The sequence below is a fragment of the Leptonychotes weddellii genome, chromosome 3 (genome assembly GCF_054177405.1).
Source record: "Leptonychotes weddellii isolate Sample4059 chromosome 3, ASM5417740v2, whole genome shotgun sequence".
Lineage (NCBI taxonomy): Eukaryota > Metazoa > Chordata > Mammalia > Carnivora > Phocidae > Leptonychotes > Leptonychotes weddellii.
The window spans coordinates 156,470,053-156,489,144 of NC_138371.1; positions in this window are offsets into that span (position 1 = coordinate 156,470,053).

Consider the following 19,092-nt stretch of genomic DNA (forward strand, 5'->3'; position numbering starts at 1 on the left):
ATGTAATGTTGCACCTATTTTTATAAAAACCAAATCTTGACTTCAAATTACAATCATCATTATGGAAAAGTTTTTACATGTCGAGAGCTAAAAATTAATATGTTTTGGAGGAACTTGAGGGAAAAAAAGGATACATCATTTGAAGTATTAAATAGTCAGCTTCTTTAATTTGTATATAGAGGCTCAGAAGTAAAACTCTAAATCCAAGATCAGATCCGTGAAAGGCTGTATCTTTCTGAAACTTGCCCTCCCTGCATCCTTCTCTCTTCCCAATGAGACATGTCTGCACAACACATTTACAGTCTGTTTATTTCTTCTGCTCTTTCCCCTGACCTTCTAAATTAGTTACACTTTGTTTAGGTTTTCTCAGGAAAGGAACAATCACATTGTAAAATTGCTAGACCACAAGGTAGAAGGTAGATCTATAGAAGCTGAATTTAAATCCCAGATCCAAAGTCAAGTTAACAATTTTAAGTAAGGATTTTCTTAAACCGTAGGAATACAAGCAGAAATTTTCTGCAGAATTTAGGATTTTGTTAGATAATCATTGTCCCAGATTATTAGAAGCATCAACTTACTCATTTAATTATTAACCCGGTGAATGGAGAAAAGTGATTAAAATCAGCAAGATAGGAAGGAGAAGATTTAAGCTTTTCAAACATTTCAAATTGCCTTAATAGAGTATGAAAAATAAATAATAAACTACATAAGGGCATTTCAGAGACCTTATAAATGTGGGAAATTCATGCACAAACAATATCGATCATAATGCTGGAAAAAATAACCATACCCTAAAAGATGCTTTGAGCATCTCCAAATAGCCTTAGAACATGTGTTTCCTCATATATATATATGAACTGATAATACTATGTTTATTTTCTGGTGACAAAATCCTTTAATGAAAAGGTGATATTTAACTCTGGCCAGGAGGCAGCAGTTAAAGGAAATACATAAAAGCATGGAGACCAGCACAGATAGATCTGAAATCAGACTGTCCAGTGAAAAAATAGAATTACAGAACGATTCAAAAACAATGATGACATTTATGTAAATTTAAAAACACAGACCAAGAATAACATATTGTACATGGTTGCACATGTTGCGTGGAAAAGTGGAAAAATAGAGACAGAAAAGATGTATCACGAACTCATGAGAATGGTTGCCTTGGGGATAGAATAAAGGCATAGGTTTGTGCTGGTTGTCAAAAGAGATTTTGATGTTATAAATAACGTTCTACTTATTTTGTTTTAAAGCTTGAGGGAAATAAGATCAACATATGAATGCTGTTTCATTGGTCAAAATGGTTCAGTTATGCTTAACTGCCCCTCTATCCAAAACACACACCACTAACAGATAAAGAGGAAAACAAAAGTTTTAATGAGGATTTCAGACAAGATAAACATCTCTGCAGGACATAAAGAGAAAAACAAAAATGGTGAGCAGCCTGAAGTGCAGACCTGCTGGGCTTTTGATTCAAAGTGGTATAATAAAAGAGTTTAAAATGTTTCTCTTAAGATGGGAGACTGATTCAGGTTTAATGTGGAAATTCAGAGACCATGGATATAATTCTTCAATTTACAAAAAGATGGTGGAAAAATTCTGAGACTGAATTCTTTTGGGAGCTAGGACTATGGGCTTAGAGAAAGACAACACAGAGAGAACCTGTGCACCATGAACTGAGCCAAGATACTCATTTACACAGTGGATGCAAAAAAAGTCAAACATCATCAGCCACACCCTTGCAGTCCAACAAAGCTGTGTTTAGTACTCTATGTGATGGGGGAGTTGCAAACCCTCAGAACCATGGTGTGTCTCAGAAAGGTGCTTGGGAGGCCCTTGTTTAAGATTTGTGCAGCATGCAGTGAGTGGGAGGAAGGTTCAAAGACATGGGAGTCTGAATCAGAGTGGGTGTTGTCAGAAAGCAGAACGAATCGAGTGACTGGGTGTCATAATGTTTTTTTATATAGTAGGTTAGAGGAATGAAGCTGAGCCAAGTTGTCACTGGAGAAGAAGCAATAGCCCCTCAACTGAGCTGGTGGAGAGGGATGCCTGGTCACTTACATGGTCGTGCTGTGGGTTTGTTTTCACAGTTCTTGATTACAGAATGGTCTTGTTTTTGTCTTGTTCCGTCATGATCACAGAGAGTCCACATCTGATGTTGATATTCTGTGAAAATGTTTATTTTCAGCAAGGGAACAAGACAACCTAGCTGATGGGAACTAGACCAGATACCAGATGTCAGCTGTCAAGACTGCGTGTTTTCTTTCTCATCACCGTGGGGTAACACTGACATGCTAAGATCTGTTTTTCTATGGGTCTTACAGAGGATTTATTGGAAGCCATTGCCCAGTCCAATATTGGAGGCAACGCAAAAGGGACATAGAGACATGAAATATATCAATTTATGTCTTACTCAAAATGTATGGGCGAGCCCAAATTCCAAAATCTATGAGGAAATGCAATAATAAGAAAGACAGATTAATAATAATTTTTAAATATACTCCAGATTATTTTATTGGAGGATTCTGAATGACTACTTTCAAATAACTAGGTTTAGGCTATTTGGTGAGAGGAAACAGTCATCATTTTCTCAGAAAATTGCAAAATAATAATGGTTGTCAATTCTGGGTATGGAAATAGAAGTGATTTTTTTTTTAAGATTTTATTTATTTATTTGAGAGAGAGAGCACATGAGAGGGGGGAGGGTCAGAGGGAGAAGCAGACTCCCTGCCGAGCAGGGAGCCCGATGCGGGACTCGATCCAGGGACTCCAGGATCATGACCTGAGCCGAAGGCAGTCGCTTAACCAACTGAGCCACCCAGGCGCCTGGAAATAGAAGTGATTTATTTTATTATTTTTTATATACTTCTATTCTTCTGTATTTTTAAAATTTCTGAAAAAAACATGTCCCTTAAAGTATTACTAGAATCATTGAGTACTCAGCCTGGATTTAACATCTATAAATCAGAATGCATTTCTTGTCATTCTGAATTATAAAGACATTCAAGGTCCGACCTTCCCCTCAAGAAGGCTGAGAGTGGCATTGAGATGACACGGTTAACATGATATACAATAAAAGGGAAAGAAAACATAGCAGAGGATTTACCTAAGTAATAGACGCCATACAAATTCATCAAATGTATACAGAAGCAAAGAAAGAGTGTTTTCCCTTCAGTAGTGAAAGGAATTTTTTTCTTCAGATTTTAGTCAAAAGTAAAAGCAATTGCTAATTTGAAGAAAAATTAGAGAGTCTGAATGTTTATTTCTAGCTTATCATTAGAGAGAGTAGTTTTATCACATGTTAATTATCTGGTGTATAACATGTATGCTAAGGATGAATTTTCAACTACTATATAAATACAAAATAAATGGAAAGAAATGATATATTTCATTATCCAACATAATGGAATTTTTGTATTTTAAAAGGTTTTTTGTTGTTGTTTCCTTTTACACTTTACATTCTTCCACTTCTCCTACCATATCTTAATGTAACTTGTTACACATATTAAATATTTTCTTTCAGTTTACCCATTTTCTTTTGCAAATTATAGTGTAGGCACCACCCAAATACACCTTTCAGGACAGAGGCCCCATTTCCGTGGCTGCTGGGAACTTATAACACAGTGCCTTCCCAGATTTCCCCTGGCTTAAGGGAGTTGTTTCCTTCAAAGAAATGACCCACTCCCGGGGGACAGCTAGTTCTACAGACTGAGTGATGAGGGAGTATAAGTCCTCGATCCTTTACTTCAATGAAAAACATCTCTGAAGATCCATCTCAGCTCCAGACTTGCTTATAGGATGTGGCCACTATATACCAACATAACTTCTTCCTCTGCCCATCCTTGCTTCTCTTGACACCTTCATAAACTTCGTTCCAAAGATCACGACTGAAAAACTTACATGTGAAACTTGTCCAGGGAATCTCCTATGGTGGCTCAGTCGGTTAAGATATGGGCCCAATTTACTGTTTCTGGAATATTTTACAAAATGTTGGTAAATTAACCATTTTTTTAAAAGTTATTTAATTTAAAGAAATACATTAACTCAAATCTACAAATTCACCCTGAAAATATCTGCAAAAAATAAACATAATGCAGAATTATGATCAAATCAAGAGTGGCATCCTATGTATAAAAGTCTCTCCCTTAATTGATTTCTCCCCAAGAAATTATCCCTCTTCTTTCTTAGAAAAATAAGAGGAAAAACATACATTCTGCTTTTAGTTCATGTTTTATATAATATGATGTTCATCAATAGTGCCAATAAAACTGTAATGTTTTGAAAATTGATAGTATTAGAGGTAACTATCCTTAGCTTGAATGGTCAGCTGTAGGATAGGTTTTCTGGGATGCAAGATGAAAAGAATCTCCTCAAAGGATGAGTAAAGTCATTAGATGAAAAAGAAATTACTTTGAAACTACTTTAACTGTTTTGATTATTAGTGATTTGTTATCAAATAAATATCTTCATTTAAAATTATTTTTGTTCTTTTCCCTTGATGATAATGCTTGGTTAATTTCTTTTTCAATTTTATCTATCACAATGTGACATCAAAAACCTAGGAAAATATAAAAATGGAATAATGAATTAAAGGCACAATCCAACAAATAAATTTAATTTCAGATTCAGAATTCTAAGATTATTATTTGGTTTACTAACTCCTCTGATAACCCACAGTATGTTGAGAAGATACATATGGGAACAAGATACGAGTGTATGGTATGATTGTCACAAACTGTGGGTAAGTAGAAACTGAGATTAAAAGAAAGAAAGAAGCAAACAAACAAAGAAACAGACCTCCATTATGGTTTACTTATTTCTGAAGCACATCTTGGTTTCCAAATACATATCTTGATTTCTAGAAAGTTTTCCTTTTAACGTATGTGGTATTTTCTCAGGTGACTGGTGAACAATTAATAATGAAAAAAAATAAAAATAAACAAAACCGAACTATGTTGGACATTTCTTGTAACATATGAAAATAAATTCACTGCCCAAACCATTTACCGTGTTAGCAAGAAACCGTGCAGAAAGAGGAGAAAACAGTATGCATTTGTGTGTGTACCAGGGAGCACACGTGCTTTGACCATGATGGCTTAGAGTTCTGTTCATTCAAGGAAGCATTAGGTTTCTTCCTAAATACAGTCCTCTGGCCTAAACTTTTACTTTAGAAAATGTGATATTGTCAAGTTTCCTCCACCCTTTTAAGATGTAAATTCTCTCGCCGCCTCTTGCTGGGAATTTAGGAATGCCATTCTCAAGGACCTGGGATCCATCTCTTTGAAATATGATCATCAAGGAAGGTAATGCCTTATAATCATCAAGGAGGGTAGGACCCTGGCTTCTGTAAGAGCCATTAGCAAACGAATATAGCCTAATCACATTGACCAACTTAGCCCTAACGTCCTTCAGTGCTTTTCCACTGTAGCACTCTAATTACTCTCCTGCTTTTTGTTTCAGTAGTTGAATTCATGTTTTATCCCTAGGCCAATAGTCTTAGCCCCCTATTGCAATAGTCCTGACTAAAACGTTCCTTGCCTGTTTAACTCCTGGGTGCAAATTTTCTTTGACAGTTCTATATTTCTCCACTTTACTTGGAAACAGGAGGAGGAATGGTAATTAGAGATCTCCTCCATTTTCCAAATAATAAAATAAAAGAGCCATATGTTTCTTGGCCACTAGGTGGCGCATGTTTTAATTTCACTTAGTTCACTTGCCATAAAGCTTTAGACGAAATCAGGACTGATGTTTTGAAATACTTTTATCCAAAATAGGAATACGATCACAGGATATGAAATTATTTTAAAGATTAAATAGATATGTTATTAATAATTCTTGATCACAAGTGCTGCTTTTAGCATTGAAGTTATTTTTGCATCTTCCATTTTAAGCAGTATCTGTTCAAAATCCTCTAAAAGCTTTTTTGCATCTTCTCTGCATCTATGATGACAAACATATAAGAAGAAAATACAGTTTCCTCTTCGTAAACAGATAAATTAAGTTTACTTCAAGTGGAATCATGCAGTCTTCCCTATGTTCCCAAGTTCCAATGACAATCTTCTTGGGTTTGTGTCTACTTAAAGAGATTCAAGTTGTAGATCAGTAGTCCGGTGTGACTGAAACACATCTCTGGTAGATGAAAAGCAGCACATCTCTGAACGGAGCTTCACCTTACGATCATTACACTCTTTGAGGCTTTCAGTGGGATTCCACCTTGCACCCTTATCTGGAATATCAATGCAGCCAGTTTATATGATACCTTCTATATATAAAAGTTCCTAGGTCAGGATAGGAAATATTTGTAAAAACCAAATGAAAAAAATATCGGAAACTGTAAAATGTTATTGTTTATAGATAATATGTTCCCCCAAATTATGTCAAAGCCTGTTTTATTATTCCACAAGCCAGATTATTTTTCATTATTACTATCCTCACCTTACACTAGAAACATTCATGAATTATCAAGTGCAATGGACTTAAGTGAACAGTTCAGTATGACATTGTGCATTTTCCATTCTTTCATACATATTACAGAAACTGCATTGAAATATCAGAAGGCCTGAAATTCTCTTTGAGTTAAGACTGGCAATCAAGGGTGAATTACAGTGATAAGCTGCTTCTGCTCGAGCCCATCAATTCTAAGCAGTAAAACTATCGAATAATTTAAACATTTACATCAGAGAGATGGAAAACAAGCCATAACTACTAGGCATGTTAAGTATTTCAGAGGACTTTGGCTGTTGTTTGACTCTCCAGCTAGACTGGTGTGAAGGCATATTCTCTATTACAAAACAGAGAACTCTGTAACAATTGGAATATAAGGAATAAGATCAATTCTTATTTAATGGATAAAGATTATAAAATTCAAAAAGTCTTACAGATAATGAGAAGGCAAAATCCACAAGTAACATCTTTCTCCAAATGTCCTATATACACAATTCCCCTAAACCCTACTCTTTCCTTTTACCAGGACTACAAACCCTTGACTGATCCCTATTTTCCCATTCTCCATCTGCATTCTCTTGTACTGTATTAATAGTTCAGTGCAGACCAGACAGAGCAAACATTTCAAGCACGTTCTTCTTACCAATATCAATCCCCTCAATTCTTAGATCAACATTTTCACAATGAAAGTATGCAGCATGAGGAATACTGATCACAGAATGTTGAAAAGTGATCTCAGCCTGCCTGGTTAGCATAAACATTCTCCTTCCATTTTCCTTTCACTGTTACCAGGACACTATTCATTACATCCCCAAAATCAAAGCGGTTAGAAAACCACATTATACCTGTGCTATTCCACGAATTAGTATTGGTCTACAAGTCCATGATAGAAGCACATCATTTGAGAGAAAACTTTCATTGTAATTTTATATAAGGGGCACTTACATGCAAAGTATAACCAATAAGTTTTCAAAAACCTCTTCGAATTTCTTTGACAGAAAGGGAACCATATTTAAAGCTGATAGAAGAGGGGCGCCTGGGTGGCTCAGTTGGTTAAGCGACTGCCTTCGGCTCAGGTCATGATCCTGGAGTCCCGGGATCGAGTCCCGCATCGGGCTCCCTGCTTGGCAGGGAGTCTGCTTCTCCCTCTGATGCTCCCCCATCTCATGCTCTCTCTGTCTCTATCTCATTCTCTCTGTCTCAAATAAATAAATAAAATCTTTAAAAAATAAAAAAATAAAAAAATAAAAAAATAAAAATAAATAAATAAATAAATAAATAAAGCTGATAGAAGACAGTATGCAATATTCCGCATATCAAACCTAGCGCTTCATCCTTCTTAATAAATTAAAACTAAGACTAAAATTAAAACTAAGCCCATCATGGGGCTTGAACTCATGACCCTGAGATCAAGGCCTGAGCTGAGATCAATAGTTGGACACTTACCTGATTGAGCCACCCAGGTGCCCCGGTACTTTCTTTTCCTTTCCTTTTCTTTTCTTTTCTCCTCTCTCTCCCCCCCTCCTTTTTTCTAAGATTTATTTATTTGAGAGAGAGAGAAAGCAAGCATGGGTGAAGGGAGGGGCAGAGGGAGAAAAGGGGAAAAAGGGAGAGAAGTAGACTCCCCATTGATTGTGGAGCCTGACATGGGACTCAATCTCACCACCCTGAGACCTTGACCTGAGCTGAAATCAAGAGTCAGAGGCTTAACTTACTGAGCCATCCAGGTGCCCCCCCCAGTAGTTTCTTATAAAGGTAAGCAAAAGCTTTATGCTCCAACCATACTTTTCCTTGACCCAATATAAAACAAAGCATAGATCTTTACAAAGACTTTTGTATATAACAGCTATACTCATATTAACCATAATGTGGAAACAACCCAGGTAAGTGGATAAACAAATTTTGGTATATCTATTGAATGTAATACTACCAAGCAACGAAAATGAATGAACGGTTGTGATGAGCACTGGGTGTTGTATATAAGTGTTGAATCACTAAATTCTACACCTGAAACTAATATTACACTGTATTTTAACTAACTGGAATTTAAATAAAAACTTGAAAAAATGAATGAACAAGTAGTACATGCAACAACATAAATGAGTCCCCAAATAATTATCCTTTGTGAAAGTATCCAGACAAAAAAAATACACATAATATATAGTTCCATTTACATAAAATTCTAAAAACTGTAAGCTAATCTATTGTGACAGAAAGTACGTCAGTCATTTCTCGGAGACGGACAGAGAGGATGTGGCTGGGAAGGATCACAATGGAGCCTGAGAAAAATTTATGGGGTATTGGATGTATTGATTATCTTGATGAGGATGATATTTCATGGCTGTATACACATGTCAAAATTTATCAAATTATACACTTTAAATATGTGTGATTTTTTGTATTTATATTATTTTCCAATAAAGTTGTTTTTAAAAAGCATAGAAGCAGTTTACACATTATTCCCTTAGTGCAGGGCCATCATCAATCCAATCTATACTCGGTAAGTTTAAAAAGAAGCAAGCTCACTTGTCATATTAAAGTCTTTAAAAATTGGTACAGTGTTGTTAGTTCAAATAATGTATATAGGTAGTTGATATAAAGACCTGCTCTTCTACTCAAAACTTTGTTTTGTTATAATTTCAGAATGCCAAAATTTACTGTTTAATTACCGGTTCGCACCCTTTTAATGAGCAATGTATACAGCTTTGTAAGATTTTTCTTTTTTCTTATATTTGCTCTTATTGTATTCCTTTAGTTTATGTCTGTTGAATCTGGTAATAAAAATAAATTATATTCTTATGGTTTTTAATTTTCATTTTATTTTTCTAGTAATTCATCTCTATTGTATTTTACAGAGGAATTCTGTCAGGAACCTTTCACACAGAGGCCAAGAGAAGGACTGAACTAGACTCATTCCTCTATTAGCTTTCCCCTGCTGCTGATGAATGCTTTTTAAGTCTGCTGCTTTAGTATCTCTCAAATTTATTTCTTCCTTTGCAGGCCAGTATTTTTTTTCTTCTCTCTTACCCTTCCTACCTTCCTTCTATGTATCCCTCATTTGTTTGCCCTACAAGTTAAAAAAAAAAAAATCTAGCCATTTTAATTGCCTTTGAACTATTTTGGGGGACGTTCACCAACCAATCTTTGATTGTCTGTAATATTTCCAGAGATGAGAAGAGTGCTTTAGAATTATTACTTCCATGTTGCTACCAGTCAGAAAGGATCACTGCATATTCTATTCTCCCACAACTTTTGTTTATATCTCCATTTTAGTTCTGCTCATGGTGCAATTTCTTTTGGAGTTCCGTGAAGGTGGAACCAATACCATCTTCTTCTATATTCTCCAAGAATCTAGCACAGTGTATTTTATATTGTACTATGGGATTTAGCTCCCATCCCATCTCTGCAATTATGTTCTTCCACCATACAAATTCTATTTGCTCTTTACAGATGAACTAAAGTATATCACAAGCTCCACAAGAAGCTCTCATGGTCTTTCCCAAGAATACTCTCTTGGAGACTCTCATTTGTTCATTTACATAATTAATTTATAAAAATATAACATAATAATAAAACAACTAATTACCATTTTGTTATTTAGTCAGAGATAATATGTCAGGTGCAAATATATAACCCCCAAACTTCAAAGCCAGATGTTTTGTATTAAAATGCATATATCTTTGTGTTGTGATACATCATGGTATCTTTCAATGGTTAATTTATTACCCTTTTCTAGACTAGATCTGAGGAATTAGTTGGCAGAAATTCTGACTACTCCAGCAGAATGTCACCCTGGCACCTAGCAGATGTTTAAGAAAAGCTCGAATAATTAAGCAATCAGGTGCAAAAACAATAACTAAGGAAGAGTGTAAAACAAGATAATTTTTTTCTTAAAATAATTTTTTAGAGTGCCTGGGTGGCTCAGTCATTAAGCGTCTGCCTTCGGCTCAGGTCATGATCCCGGAGTCCCGGGATCGAGTCCCACATCGGGCTCCCTGCTTGGCAGGAAGCCTGCTTCTCCCTCTCCCACCCCCCCTGCTTGTGTTCCTGCTCTTGCTATCTCTCTCTCTGTCGAATAAATAAAATATTAATAATAATAATAATAATAATAATAATAATTTTTTAAGTAATTCTAACATATCCCAGCAAAAATTACAAAAAGCAAGTGTTCATAGGGTTTCATTTATTTTGGACACATACCATTTACCAATTCACACATAGCATATCTCCTCAAATGAGATTTTACAGAAATATATGCATATATCTATATCTAAGTAGAGCTATAGTTATATATTCAGTGCTAGTGTTTAAGTTATATTAGGGACAGATAGCAAGAATTCACATAAAAAATGCACATCTTAACAATGATAAGCTGTTAGATCTAATTAATTTCATGTAGTAAGCTAAATTATCAAATCATTGTTGTTGGTGAAGAATTAATCTAAAAGTTGGTGGAGTTATCATGTAGAAATATCAAAGTTTTTATTGTAAGTATAAAAGAAGATTTCTCATCTAAGTAGTATGTGTAGAATACATTTAAAAATGCATTTAAAAATCAATATTACATTTTATGTTTAATGCAGGTCAGTGACAGCGTATCTCAAGTGGAACCAAAGGACATTTTCCCCAAAGGTAACACAAAAATTCTCTATTTCTTAATGCACATTACAGTTCACTGAACTTCTCTATTATCTAATTCTGAAATGCCCCTGGTTCATGACAAGCAGCTTCATAGACAGTGAGATTCTTAAGATTGAACAGGATGGAAACCAAATTTCTGGTCACCACCCAAGTTTTCTTTTAGCAAGTGGTGTCTTCTATCTCGGGGCCCTGCTATTCAGCAAAATTACCATTCAAGTTAGTCAAGAAGCATTTCATATGTATAAAAAAAATTTCTCTTTTGTTTTATAAAGGAGCATTGTTCTCATCTCTAGTCCCATTCCATTGTATTTTTTTTTTCATTTTACATATTTGTATTTGTTGTTTTTATTTTATATCCTTTTATACCCATCCAGGGCATAAAAATCATAATGACTGCAAAAGACTGAGTATTTTCCACAGGTCATTTCTCCTTTGACCCCAAAACCATGATAGTAAGTGCTTAATGAATATATTCTCAAAAAATATCGGAAATTTGCTTTAGTTGGTATCTTGGGATCTGTTAACCCACTGTGTTATACTAGTCCTATACCATTCTTTTAAGCCCATTAGTAAGATGTTAGAAATTCTATATGTAATTAGTATAATTATGTTTTTGTATTACCTTCCATACCCTGTGAAATACAAGGAAGTCATGAGCTTGTTTTTGCTTAACAAAATCACCCCATATTTTGGATATGTTTGTCAAAATTTCATGTTTTCAGGTACCATATATTGTAGTAAACAAATTCTTAAATTTCTCTGTATGTGAGCCCCTTTGGACAGTGCGGTGAAAACAATGGGACACTTTTCAGAATAATTTTTAAATTCATAAAATAAAAGATGTGTGTGCAGAGGAAACAAACTGTGTAAAATTTACTTACCAAAATAAAACCACAAAAATTAGAACTTATGTGTTTCTTTATTAACAGGATAAGATAAGATATAGCAACATAGTTAATAACAATGATAATTTTGAAGTAGTAATGAGAAATAATTATTTGGGATATCTGCAAAAGCTGCAATATTGTATTAAAATCTTTGAGTCTACTGCTGACAAATATGCTGCTTTTATTTATTTCCTATATTTATGATTGAAAAAAATAATCTATTTCTGTTTGAGGTTAATAAAAACGGAGCTATACTCCTTCCACTAAATTCACAAACGCCCTTATTTCCATTCACAGATGACTCTGTAGTCTGTGGGTTCCTGTATTTAGTATTTTAATTTTCCAACTAGAAACTTCACAATGAAGAGTTTTTAAACTGTGAGATGTACATTTTTACTCCTCTTATATATCCAGATCCTATCAATCTTTTGGAAATAGCATATGATTTTGAGTCCTATAAGTCAGAGATGAAACAAATATTTGTCCCTTCTTAGCTGCCTAGAAATAGGCAAGCCATTCACTTTCCAAGCATGCTTCCTTACGCACTTCTTGCAAAAGTTTTGTGAGAATTATAAATAATTACTATAAAAACCCAGTACTCCATGGGGCAAAATTGTTCTAAATAAATAGTAGCTCAGTACAAATCTGAACTTATCTATGCAACAAGTTAGCTCTCCCCAGGGCAGATTACAAATTCACACATTACAAATTCACTTCTTAATTTATAGAAAGGTACAGAATAAGAGAGAGAAGTGGGATGGTGGTAGGGAGCAGGTTAAAGGGAAGGAGAAGAGGTAAACTGAGCAGTAAAAGAACTTGGGGCGTTTCTATAAGTCAGTCCCCAAGAGTGATGGATCAGGAGGACTGAATCACAATGATTAGAGCTTGGAGTCATTGGACATTGCTGACTGGACTCATTTGGCTGGGTTTGTTACATACCCCTCTGTGTTCAGGGGATGTTTGGGGAAGCCCTTAAACTATATTCAGATTTCCATAAATGATAAAATAAGTTTATATTAATTAATATCATTAATAATAATTAGGAAAATGATAGCTAACACTCATATAGCACTTCTGTATCTAGCACTATGTTTTGCTCTTTACAAAACCTGTATTTTCCTGTCCCCCCAAAAATGAGATAGGTACCCTTAACATCTATCTTTTCAATGACAGAATGAGGCTCAGTGAGTCTAAGTACTTTGCCTGAAATCATTTTCTATGAATGTAGGCAAAGTATCCAAGACTTTCAAGTCACAACCACATGGTGAAGGTCAGAGGGAGAATTACAGAATATTTTATGAATAACTCTCATTTAGAAAATTTTGAATACTACCTCATACACCTCTTGAAATGTTGCCCTATAATTGCTGTTAAAATCAGAAAACAGTATAAAACATGGGACCCTAGTTTTACATTGTTCCCATTTTAGTTGCATAAATAAGATACATATACAAGTAAATATAGCAGAGGATATGTCAGGATTTTGTAACAGATAAGAAAGATAAATTAACATTTAAAATTACAGAGTAGCTTACTATCTTCCTTTTAAAATTGAGACGTGGTTTTATTCAAGTATTGATATTCAAAGCACATTAAAAATCAAGCAAAGCATGAGACGTTGTGAACATATGGAGCATTTGTCAACAGTGACGTGATTGATGTTAAGAATAATTCATGAACTTTTCTGAAATTTTAACTCTTGCTCTTCATCTATTTTGTAAGGCATTACTATTAACATAAATAAAATCTAAATACAGCATTCCATAATTAAACACTCAGTGGATTAAAAAATGAGGAAGTTGATATCATTTGCATTTGTCTCCAGGAACACCTGCATTTATTTCTAGGGGTCTTTTAGTAAGGAGAAACACAGCTGCTAATGTTGTGACTAATGAAAAACATAAAGTTAAAGTCATGAAGAACTGGCTACATTATGTATATTTCTACTATTCTAAACAGAAAAGAGACGACTTGCTTTGGGTCCATAATATACATTACATATTATTTTGACTAGTAATTCATTTTAGGTAATATTATGATATTGGCAGATGTGTAAGTCATCCAGGCTGCCATAACAAGATACCATAGACTGGGTAGCTTAAACAACAGACACGTATTTCTCACAGTTCTGGAGGCTGGAAGTCCAAAAACAAGGCACCTGTAGCTTCAGTTCCTGGCAAGACTCCCTTCCTGGCTGGCAGAATAAGTCTCCTTAAATATAAGAACTGGAAGTGATGCTTATTCATCAAAAGGCCTACAATTCTTGAGGGTAAAAGATTTAAAATCTGCACAGGTTTACATTAAATATGTTCTAGAATCCATTTAGGTTTTTTTTTTTTTTTTTATCAGTAGGGTATGAATTCTTTTTTTTTTTTTTCTTTAATTAACCTATAATGTATTATTTGCTTCAGGGGTACTGGTCTGTGATTCATCACTCATACAATTCACAGTGCTCACCATAGCACATACCCTCCCCAATGTCCATTTAGTTTTAACAAAATACATTGGTCATTTTCTTTTTTTTTTTTTTTAAAGATTTATTTATTTATTTGAGAGAGTGAGAATGAGAGAGAGTACATGAGAGGGGGGAGGGTCAGAGGGAGAAGCAGGCTCCCCGCTGAGCAGGGAGCCCGATGCGGGACTCGATGCCGGGACTCCAGGATCATGACCTGAGCCGAAGGCAGTCGCTTAACCAACTGAGCCACCCAGGCGCCCCACATTGGTCATTTTAAAAGAAACTTTGAGAACAACTACAGATCTTCCTCAATTTACGATGGGGTATGTACTGATAAACTCATTGTAAGATGAAAATAGCATTAAGTTGAAAATCACTGAAAACCTCTAATCTATGGAACATCACAGCTTAGCCTAACCTACCTTAGAAGTGCTCACAACACTTATATTAGCCTACAGTTGGGCAAAATGCTCACAGAGCCTATTTTATAATAAAGTATTGACTACCTCCTGTAATTTATAGAATACTGTACTGAAAGTGAACAACAGAACACTGGGTGGGTACAGAATGGTTGCTAAGTGTATGCGCTGTTTGACCCTCAGTGTTGTGGCTGTACGGGGAGGGAGCCGTGGCTGGCTGCCACTGTCCAGCATCAGGAGAGAATATCGATTGCTTATCTCTAGCCTGGGGAAAGGCCAAATTCAAAATTTAAAGTACAGTTTCTACTGAATGCATATTGTTTTTAGACCATCAAAAAATCGAAAAAATTTAAGTTGAACCATCATAAGTCGGACTAGTTTGTAGTATTCTTTGGAAAATAAACTTCCTGATGACAAGAAAAACACATGACATAGTAGTGCTTTTTATGGAGTTCTCGTCAAAAGATGAAATTTCCTCTTTTAAACTAACCATAATAGAAGTTAGAAAATCTATATAAAATATTCTAAGTGATTGATTTCTTTTTTAAAAAAAGATTATTTATTTATTCATTTATTTGACAGAGAGAGAGAGACAGCGAGAGAGGGAACACAAGCAGGGGGAGTGAGGGGGAGAAGCAGGCTCCCCACTGAGCAGGGAGCCCCATGCCCGACTCGATCCCAGGACCCTGAGACCATGACCTGAGCCGAAGGCAGATGCTTATCAACTGAGCCACCGAGGCACCCCTAAGTGATTGATTTCTAATAGTGGATGATTGAGATAGTCAAAGTGATAATAAAATATAATGGTTATTCTGTGACATTGTATTTGCATGCATTAAACTAAAAGTAAGATTAAATAATTACTCAGATAATTTAAACAATGGATTATATTAAAGTAAATAAATCAAGTTAAATGTTGTGATGATGGATTAGTTGAATTGGAGATTTATTTAAATTTCAACTGCAATATTTGAGATAGTCACACATGATTATTTGATATCAAAATAACATAAATAATATCTGTGGGCCTGATGAGGCAGAGGGGGAGAAAAAAAAGTCTTATCTGTTTTAGTCAGACTTTAAAATTCTGCAAAGCACTTTTGCTATTTATGAATTTTATCTCTCTCATTTTGTATGTTATTATACACACTTTTATAAATTTGTTAATATAACGTTAATAATTTTTAATTCCTATTAACTCCTTAGAATAAACAGGTTTCTATTAAATTGAGCTTTTTTTGAGAAGTATCAGTGTTTTTATTCCCAAAAATGTATTACACACTGCTAAGAACATGGGTCAATTGGATTAATTGCCTTAATTTTGAGCTTCCTTCACTAAATGAAACTAAAATAGCCAAATCCTTGAATTAAAGATATTTTAAACTAGAACTTTGTATGCATCTGTGTGATTTCCACTTCAAGGCCTTCTTGACAGATTTTGCATTAGCAGACCAACCTAATAATAATCCTGGACCAATGTGCCTTTGAAATTAATCATAGAAGTACTGAATCCCAATGACTAAAACGGTACAGTCTAACCGCTCTTGCACAGTGCTTCCAAAATTAAACAGGAGCTTTATTTCTGAATTTTACATGGTTTGAGGAAATCTTTTCCTTCAAAATCATTTTATGATCTAAACTTTCATTGAATTAGTTCTTTTTGATAAGCTCCCTTTACATTCACTCTGCTTATCTACACATAATGTGTATTTTGTTTATCTGGAAGGATAATTTCAGAACCAATAACATTGTGGTTCAGTACCAGTTTTCTTAGTAAAAACTTAATGTATTACATTACTTTCCCAGCACACTCTAATTAAATTCCTTTTCATTTCAGTCTGTCTCAGAGGGTTAGAGAAGCTCAAGAATATTTAACAAAATTCAGCAAAGCAACTACCTGAAGTTGATACATTAACCTTGGCACTGAAAGTTACTTTATTCAATCCACGTATGCCAGAAACATCATTATACAATGACCTAAAAACGACAGTATTTCACTCTAACTGGAGAGGCTATAAATGAATAACGATCATTTCTAACTCATTATATGTATTATGTATTTTGCCCTGGGAAATTTTAAAGAAAAAAAACAAACATCAGCAACAGTAAAAGCATGTCTTACCTGAATGTAAAAGCTAAAATATAGCTGGATCTTTTCTTGATAATAAGGAGAATGGATAGGCTTTCGTACTTGTTAATGTAATCATTTATAGTCATCTATACATCGCAATCTAAAAACTATATACTAATCAATTCTGTTCTCCCCACTTGGATCCTAAAATGGAAACATGTAATTTCATAAAGAAAGTTATTCTTACTATTTAGCCTTACCTAGGGATAATGCTTTGCTCAAAGAAAGAACTCCTTCTTATGGGTGATGAGGTTAATGGAGAGGTTTCTTTCCTTGATTTCTTCTGCAGGGTCATGGGGTCCTTTTTGTCTATAACCGTCACAGCTCTTCAGGCCCACCATCCCACCATGGCTTACCCAAATCTCTTACGGCCACATAGTTTTCAGGTTTCCTTTTATTTTCTCAGATATTAGGAAGGTAACATCACATAGGTACTATATACTTAATATTTTCCCTAGTTTTAAAACCCTCTGATCAAACTTATTCTTTTTTTTTCCATAGTGATACAAAAATATCTATACCAGATTGGGTAAATAATGACCATAAGTAAATTTATGTCAGTTCTGTCAAAAGATTTAATGTAGGTTCAAATTTTTCTGCCAATCAAACAGCTTGTTCCCCCCCATCAGCTTTATTGAGATATAATTGACATATGAAAGTGTGTAAGTTTAGAGGCACAATTTGAAGATTTGGTGCATGTATATATTGAGAAATGATTACAAAAATAAGGTTATTTAACCCATCCTTTAATCTCACATAATTACCATTTTTGTAGTTTTGGTGAGACCATTTAAAACCAATTCTCTCAACAACTTTCAAGTACACATTATTGTTAACTACAGTCACCATACTATACATTATATCCCTAGAACTTACTCTTCTTACAACTGGAAGTTTGTACCCTTTGATCGATGTCTTTTCATTTCCCATACTCCCAAGCCCTTGGCAACCACCAATCTACTCTTTGTTTCTATGAGTTCAGCTTGTTTATTTATCTATTTATTAGTTTACATTTTCATTCCAATGTAGTTAACATACGGTGTTATATTAATTTCAGGTGTACAATATAGTTGGAATTCAACTATTCCATATATTACTCAGTGCTCATCAAGATAAGGGTACTCTTTATCCCCATGATCTATTTCACCCATCCCCTCCAACTACCTCCTCTCTGGTAACCATCTATTTGTTCTCTACAGTTAAGAGTCTATTTTTTGGTTTCTCTCTCTCTCTCTCTCTTTCCCTTTTTCATTTGTTTTGTTTCTTAAATTCCCCATATGAGTGAAATCACATGGTATTTATCTTTCTCCGACTGGCTTATTTCACTTAGCATTATACTCTCCAGGTCCATCTATGTTGTTGCAAATGGCAAGATTTCATTCGTTTTTATGACTGAATATATAATACTATCAGTGGACACTTGGACTGCTTCCATAGTTTGGTTATTGTAAATAATGCTGCAATACACATGGGGGTGCATATGTCCCTTCAAATTAGTGTTTTCATATTCTTTGGGTAAATACCGAGTAATGTGATTACTGGATTGTAGGGTAGTTCTATTTTTAATTTTTTGAAGAACCTCCATACTGTCTTGCACAGTGGCTAGACCAGTTTGCCTTCCCACCAACAGTGTAAGAGGGATCCTTTTTCTCCACATCCTCGCCAACACTTATTATTTCTTGAATTTTTGATTTTAGCCATTCTGAACAGTGTGAGGTGATATCTCATTGTGGTTTGGCTTTGCATTTCCCTAATGATGAGTGTGCTGAGCATCATTTCATGTGTCTGTTGCCCATGTGCATGTCTTCTTTGGAGAAATGTCTGTTCATGTCTTCTACCCATTTTTAATTAAATCATTTGTTTTTTTTTTTAGGTGTTGAATTGTGTCAGTTCTTTATGTATTTTGGATACTAACCCTTTATTGGCTATGTCATTTGAAAATATCTTTTCCTATTCGGTAAGTTGTCTTTTAGTTTTATTGGTTGTTTTCTTTACTGTGCAGAAGCTTTTTACTTTGATATAGTCCCTATAGTTTATTTTTCTTTTGTTTCCCTTGGGTCAGAGAACATATCTAGAAATATGTCACTATGATCAACTGAAGAGCTTTTTGATTTT